This window comes from Hirundo rustica, chromosome 3, assembly GCF_015227805.2.
Source record: "Hirundo rustica isolate bHirRus1 chromosome 3, bHirRus1.pri.v3, whole genome shotgun sequence".
NCBI classification, from domain to species: Eukaryota; Metazoa; Chordata; class Aves; order Passeriformes; family Hirundinidae; genus Hirundo; species Hirundo rustica.
The window spans coordinates 11135472-11142794 of record NC_053452.1 but is presented as its reverse complement, the minus strand read 5'-3'; the positions used below and the strand labels follow the sequence as shown (position 1 = coordinate 11142794).

The 7323-nt window shown below is 46.6% G+C and overlaps 1 protein-coding gene across 1 annotated transcript in view; it reads left to right on the top strand.

Annotated features, from left to right (window-relative positions):
- Positions 1–245: 245 nt before the first annotated feature.
- Positions 246–7323, top strand: part of LOC120751232 (TOG array regulator of axonemal microtubules protein 2-like) — a 56686-nt gene continuing 49608 nt past the window's right edge. The window contains exons 1-6 of the mRNA XM_058420092.1: positions 246–362; positions 1207–1318; positions 2203–3219; positions 3298–3339; positions 3430–3555; positions 5985–6136. The gene's annotated coding sequence lies outside the window, so the exon portion shown is untranslated. The remainder of the gene's footprint in view (positions 363–1206; positions 1319–2202; positions 3220–3297; positions 3340–3429; positions 3556–5984; positions 6137–7323) is intronic.

Here is a 7323-nt window from a genome sequence, read left to right as displayed (position 1 = left end):
CTCAGAGCGGCAACAGCTGCAGGTGAGAGCTGTCAGCAGGATGAGGGCTCAGAGCCCTGCTCAGAGCAGGTGAGAGCTGTCAGCAGGATGAGGGCTCAGAGCCCTGCTCAGAGCAGTGCCAGGAGAAAGCAGTTTGGATGATGAGGGGGCGGTTCCTGCTGAGGGCTGCTTTAAGAGGGGTTTGTCTCAGTCCCCTGGTATAGAGCTGCTGGTGGAGGGGGCTTTTTGTTGGGCCTTCTGGGATAGCTTATGGAGTGATGGTGTGAGTATGTCATGGGGTTGGGATGCACTTATCTGTGGAGCACTGTTTAATGGAGGTGCTGAGGGGCAAACCTTTGTGCTAGGAAGAAGCAGCTGAAGAGGTGAGCTAGTTTGGGTTTGTAGGGGGAACTTTTCTCCTTTCCCTCTTCAATTCCATCTTGCCAGTCCCTCCCTGGTGCCCCCAGCAGGGAAAAAAATAAAGGTGTGGGGGGGTGGGGTTTGAAGACAAAAGAAGTTTATATTGAGGGGAGAAACTTCTTTTCTGTTGTTGCCTGTAATTAAACTGGGGGGAATCCTACTTCACCTGGGATTTTAAGGGTATGAATTGAAGGAAAACTTGGCTTTTTCAGTGTGTTGGGGATATCAGTTGATAGGGAATCCCTGTTTTCCCTTTTAAATGGAAGGGGGGAAAATATTGTTGTGTTAGGGGTTTGAATTGAGGGCAATCCCCCATTTTTCGTTATGCTAAGGCTTGAAGTGGGATGGAAGCCTTGTTGTTGTTCCTTTTAAAGGGTTTGCATAGAGGTAAAAATTTCCCATTTCCCATAATTTGAGGGATTTAATTTGAGGAAGACCCCTTGCTTTTCTGTTCTGTTGAGGATTAAATTGGAGGGGAGAATACACTTCTTTGCCATTGTATTCACTTAAGTTAAGGCCAGCTTGGCTGGTGGAGGCTTAGTTGTTTTGTTATATGCGATTTTTAAGGTTTTCTTCTGTTTAGTGGTTTTAAGGTGGTCTTTAACAAATTGTTGTGTAGTTTTATTTTGTTTGTACATGGTCTATGGTAAGGGATATGGTCTATTTACTTAAGGTCGTATTTCTGAGTAGAAGTATGTTTCTTTGGAGTGGAAGTAAAGCTGGGTATCTGTGGTAAAGGTCAATGGAGTGAGGTGAGGAGTGACCAGTGGACAGAAGCAGTTGTTATTGCTCTGGTCTCACTTTCAGGTTTGGATACAGCAGCACCGAAGCAGATGCAGAGACCATCGTGACATCCACAGTGCTGAGGCGTTCTTTTGTGTTGAGGATGGACTTGGTTGGCTCGTCTTCTGAAAGCTAGGTGTTGGGGACAGGGGTCACAATAAAGGGAGAAACCTTTTCAGTCCCAAGAGGCAATTTAAAGCTAGCTTAGAGGAGAGGGCCTTAGAGGGACAGACCCCTCAGAAGTAAAGGGTGAGGGTTTCTCCCCAGCATCACCAGAGCCTTTGCCAGGCAGGGCAATTCTGACCCATCTTTGTGTTCTAGCAAGCTTCACGTCTTCAGCCTTCTTTGAGTCTTTGAGCGTTCACAGGCTTAGGGTACACAGAGATGTTCCTGGCCAGCCCTGGGATCTCTGTCCCAGGACTATCCCTGGTTGCAAGATGTAGGGTTATAATGAAGTAGGGTATAGCAGGGGCACTTGACAGTGACACACAGAGGCTGAGGGAGGATTTGAGAGGTAAAGGATGCAAGGGCTAGAGAGCACATAGTGAAAATAAGGGGTACAGGCTAGGATACAAGTTAGAGTTACAGGTATACCAGCCCTCACAACGTTGCTGTTTCCCTGAGAGCAGCTGCAGGCAGCAACCCTAATGCAGAACAGTGGCAGAATACCTGACAGGGGCAGGTAGAAACCCTAAGGGTAGGGCTAGCAAGTAAGTGAGAGTGGGGGGCGGGGGGAAGAGTCCACTGGATTGGGGTTCAGCATAGGATGCCCACACTGGGATCTCCCTGTCCTGCTGCAACTGGGGATGCTCACACCCCTGGTGGAGGCTGTAGTGGGTGCGCTCAGCACCAATAATGCCACAAAGACTTTGGCTCTGCAGCTGTCAGCCTCTGAGCAAAGCCAAAATGTGCTGCCCCGGGACCTGGGCATTCTTAGGATGTGTTGAGTAGCAGAATTGCTGTTTTTTGTCTGATGTGCTGCTAAGATCATGCTTTGATGTTTGGTTTTCTTTACGGTAGCTGATGAAGAGACACCAGCCTGGTGACAGCAGGACATTCCCAGAGGGCGAGGTGGCCTTCCTTGACTCCCAACGTGGATTCTGATGCCCGGATGTCCTGTCCCAGAGATAAGTGGAGGGCTTGGGGCACAGAGGGGATGAAAATGGGGTGCTGGGTTGGGACTTGCCAGAGGGATTTGAGTCAGGTTTGGATAGGGGGATGTCCAAGATGTGACCCCTTAGGCCACATCAAGGGCATCTCTCCCAGCACTGAAGTGCGCAGGGCCGAGCAGTCCCGATGTGTGTCGTGGTGTGTCTCATGTGGCAGGTCTTTTGCCTTAGCCCTTTGAGGGGCCTATCAAAAACACCAGGCGTTGTTCTTAGCATCTCCCTGTTCCTTGGCCAGGTGCTGATACCTTTGAGCCACTGGTTTGGACTTACATCTGAATTGCAGCTCTTCAGAAGCGTCCAGTCCAATGTCTTCTCAGGCCTTGTTCTGAGCTGTATCGACAGCTGTCCACTGCCGTGATCCATTATGGTGGGTTAGGACTTGTCCAAATGCAAAGATAGAGGATTCTGACCGTAGGACTCTTGGGCATCCATCTTTGTGGCTCTTGGAATGAGTCCTCTTGTTAGCATTTTCTTCCTGCAGGGTTCTGTGAGCCTGGCCAGCTCACCCTTGGTCTTACCTTGGTCATCTCATTCAGAGTCCTCACTGTCATTCTTCTTGCCAAGAGTTTTCTCTCCCTGTTGTATCCCCTTGTTTGTTGTCTCCTGTGTCACAGGTGCCAGTGAGTGTTTGGCCTGGAGCTGCTCTGCCCTGCTGCCTAGCTGGCTGTAGGGGTAATAGGACAAGCCCCAGGGGCCTGAAATGGGTGGTGTAGGGGGGAGTTGGACTGTAGAGGGTAGAGGGCCTTCCTAGGTTGCCACCAGATGCCTGCAGCTGTCAGGTTATGCTGCAGCGCTTTGACATTTTTCCCTAGCTTCCTTTCAGGTGCAGATGGATTGAGCCCGTTGCAGAGCGCCCCTCCCTGAAGCGGTCAGTCACTGTTTGCCTTTGCGGGGGTGGTGCGCATGGTGACTACATAACAGCGTTGTTCTTTGTCTTTACTTTCAGGAAGTGAAGCTGGATAGCGGCAGTCAAGGTGATGTGAGCAAGGTGAGCGGTGATTGGTGGACAGAAGAAGCTGCTGTTGTTCAAGTCTCACTTGCTGGTGCCCCTCTAAGTATCTGTTTTTGTGCGTTTTAGGTGGTCCCCTCCCATTACGCCGAGTTCCCCTCACCAACCAGATGATGGATCCGCTTTGCCCGTCTCGTGAGTCCTCTGGGGAGCAGCACAGAACTGTGATGAAGCCTTGCTCTTCTCTGTTTGAAGGTGCCATCCTGGTTGGCTTTGGTGTTAATAGCCTGGGCATGGAGGTGGGTAGGGAGGAGGAAGAGTGAGGGTCCACTCAAGATTCCACCTTGTTGCATCAATACAGAGCTCTGCACAAACACAAAGCTGGACACGGCTGTTTTGTAACTCACAAATACGTTTTATGGCATTGAAAAGGCTTGATAATCTTGCAAATCTCTTTTTCCTGAGAGCAGAGTCCCTCAGCCCACGGAGTGTGCCCTGATCTCCACGCTGCCCTCCAGTCACACACGTGTACAGGGCCAACTGGTCATTTCATGGTCAATTTTTATTTAATTTTAATTTTACATGGAGCATCCATCTGGGAGCGAGACGTTGCTAAAGTGTGGCTCAGTAAAGACACCTCGGAAGTGTAATTGTTATTTTTCCTGCTGAGTCCTCTCCTGTCTTGTGAAAATGTCTCTGTTGTGGTTTCAGGCAGATTTTGGGAGCAACCCTCCCATGGGGCCCCCTCCCAACCCCCAACTGGTTTGGGGAAAGACTTCCTCAGAGAGAAGTGGAAAAAACCTGTTTATTAAACAGGCAAAGCACTCCCAGCACAATACCCGATGACAAGAGCTTCATGCCACTTATGGAGGGATAACAAACTTAAAGAAAGAAGGTCTCCTCTTGAAGACAGTCAGTGTCCTCCGCCGCTCTGTCTCCGCTGGCGCTGGGAGAAAAGGAGATGTGCGGGGCTGGTCTTGGTGGGGTGGGTCCCCTGTGGAGGCCCCCAGGTCCTTAGTCTGGGGAGCTTGGAACAGTTCCAAGGAGAGGGTGAAAAAAGAAAAAAGGGAGGAAAAAAAAAGCAGAAAGCTTCAGCTACTCTACAGCATCTAACTACGCTAGCACTTAACCAACTAACTGCTGGGGAAAAAAACAACAGAGCTTCTTTTGTCTTGCAGTGTTCCAACTCCCCCGCTTCAAGGTCACTCTGAGGAGCAGAGTTTTCCTGGGGAAAAACAAATGGCGCTTCCCCTCCCCTTTGCACCCCATAGACGATTGGGGGATACACAGTCACCCTAGGACAGTCCTGCGTGCTCTTGTTTGGCTTTCAGTGTTCACTTCTGACTGGCTTAAAGTTTGTTGCGAGTCATGTGACTTCTTTCAGTGTTCATGGCCGAAAAGCTGGAGCCTTGCATTTCAGAGGAGACCTTTTAGTTGGTTTAAAGCAAGAAATGATTCTTGCAGATGACAGACTTTCTGCGTGCTGGCTTTTGTGTTGTGGCAGTCAGAAAGCGTGTTTTCTGCCCTGCGTGGTTGGTGGATTTTGGTTTGTTGCTGGGGTCTTTTCAGGTTTTTAAAGAGCATGAGAAGGGTATTAGCTTTTTCCACAGAAATCCCCGTTTTTTTTAATGCTATAAAACCAGTATAGGGAGACTCAGTATTAAAATGATGAGAATTTTGACTTGCATCTGTAGATTGGCTTGCCACAATAGGCACTGACAGAAACTGGATGTTTAAAAAGTAGCTTATCTCTCTGGCACAGCTACTGTTCTGGGGCAGGAATTGTGCCCGTTGCTCGCTAGTGGTCACACGTTTGTTTACCATTACCCACATACAAAGGACCAGGTATCATGTTACAGGAATAGTATGATGTAAAACCAGAACCTCTTCCTTGCTACAGTTTTTTTTTTAAGGTTAATTTGTGTTTAGGTGGTTAAAAAAGTTAAGACTGTAATAACCACACAGTCTAACGCATGGAACTTCTGGTGCCATGTGTGACTTCATTGTGTGGCAAGTGTCCCAGGAGATGAGCTGTAGAGCTGTTTTCAATAAAACATAGAATTCTCCCTCTTTGCACTGTTTATCATCCTGTGCTTGGCCAGGAGGAAACTTGCAGCAAACACATTTGCTGAAGAGATGGGCATCATCAAGGCTGATCAAACCCTAGTGCTGCTGTATTCCTGCATGCAGAATTACAGAGTTAATTACCAAGAGTTAATTTAGAGTACAGAACTGATTTAATGAGAAGCGACTGTAAACCTGCAGATATTGTGCATGTTGTTTTAAAGGACACAAAATACTAGTTTCTCTAAGAACTTGAATGGGGTAGGAGTTAAGTTTTTTGTTTCATGGTCTGTTGCTTGTGACTTGGCCAAGTTACATAGCTTTTCACATGAAAGTCATTCCTGAGTGTGTTTGGGAAAAGAAACGTACTTAACAACATTTTAAAACGTGTTCTTAGAGTTTTAAAAGAGAATGGTCTCAATTCCACCCACTTGATGCCAAACCTCCTGACATAAGGTAAAACATAAAAAGAACTAGTACCGTTTGTTTGCTTTCTCCAGAATGTTTTTAATGGCAACTATTCTGGGATTTGCTTCCTTTCTGGAGTTTTTAAAAGTAACATCAATTGAAATTTTCTGGCAGTGCTAACAATGTCTTCCTACCCGTTCCATTCCTGTTAGAGGCCAGCTACAGCACAAAAGTCAAATGTTATTGTAAAGTTGAAGGAACGAACACAAGTTTCTTGTCATCTGACCCTGAAGTGGGCGTCTGTATTTCATACAACTGAAATGACTGGTTAAATCTGGAGACTTCTGAGCACGAGAGAACTAAAGTAAGTGCCTTTAAGTAGACTGTAGTATACCCTTCTGTAAGATAGAATGTGTTTTTTTTCCCAGCCAGCTCTAAGTAACTCAGGTGCAGTGTTGTTGCATGTAGTGAGTGGAAAGGCTGTGCAGCAGAGGCTGGCATGTGACTGGACCCATCAGTGTGGAAAGTATCTAAGCTTCTAGGTCCAGCAAAATCCCTGCCTGTTGCTCAGAAGAGAGCACCTCCAGAAGTGCCCTGAGAATGGCTTAGGCAGGGCAGTCCCAATGTCTTCTTTCTTAGGGATGGAATCAAGCAGTGGTTTGTAAATTACTTTATCACAGTCTGCTTAGTCTATTTTTTTAAGTGCAGGCCAGCTCAGAATGGCACTTTCTCCTTGGTATTATGTGTATTCATGTAGTGGAAGATTGAACTAAACAGCAGCTGGCAGAGGATGAGTCTGATGGGTTGTACATGTTCTTCAAGGAAAGTTGGGGGGAAAGTCTAAGTAGGGGGATGTAGTTTTAACTGTTACAGTGTCCCTTTTTCATACTGTGTATCATTGCTTAACAGATGCAATTTCCATTTCTCCTGTGGAATCATGGGTTAAATCTTTAGCAGCAGAACTACAGGGGCCTAAGGGGATGTCTTTCAAGAAGAGTGAGCAGAGAGCAACTGAAGGCTTTCTTAATAGAAAACTAGGGAGGTGTGTTTGCTGTCAACTGCATCAGCTTTTGACACTGTGGGAGGCATGCATTACCTGCAAGGGATTGGAAGTAGTGAAAATAGACCCAGTGGGTTTAGAAAGCCACGGATCAGCTTTCAGGCATAGTTTTCCTACAGATGTAATGTTGAGTCCAGAGGTAATCTGACAAATGCTTTCTTTAAAAACCCCACTCACTTTTTGTCATGTCACCTAATCTAGGTAGATTTAGCTGTTAAAAGGAAAACCACTGCTTCCTTTGCTCCAGTCACAGGACTGAATTTCCACTTTAGAACTCAGCTACCAGACTGAATATTAAGAAGCAGTCCAGGAAAAAAGATAATTGTGGCAAGGGAAAGGTAGTACATATAGACCAAATACAGGATTAGCAATAAGTGAGTACAAGTGGACAGAAATGATTGTTAGCATAAATTGCAAGGAATAGAACTCTTGACAATTGCTGGTCAACAGGCCTTAGCAAATAATTTTATGTATTGCTACTAAATAATGTG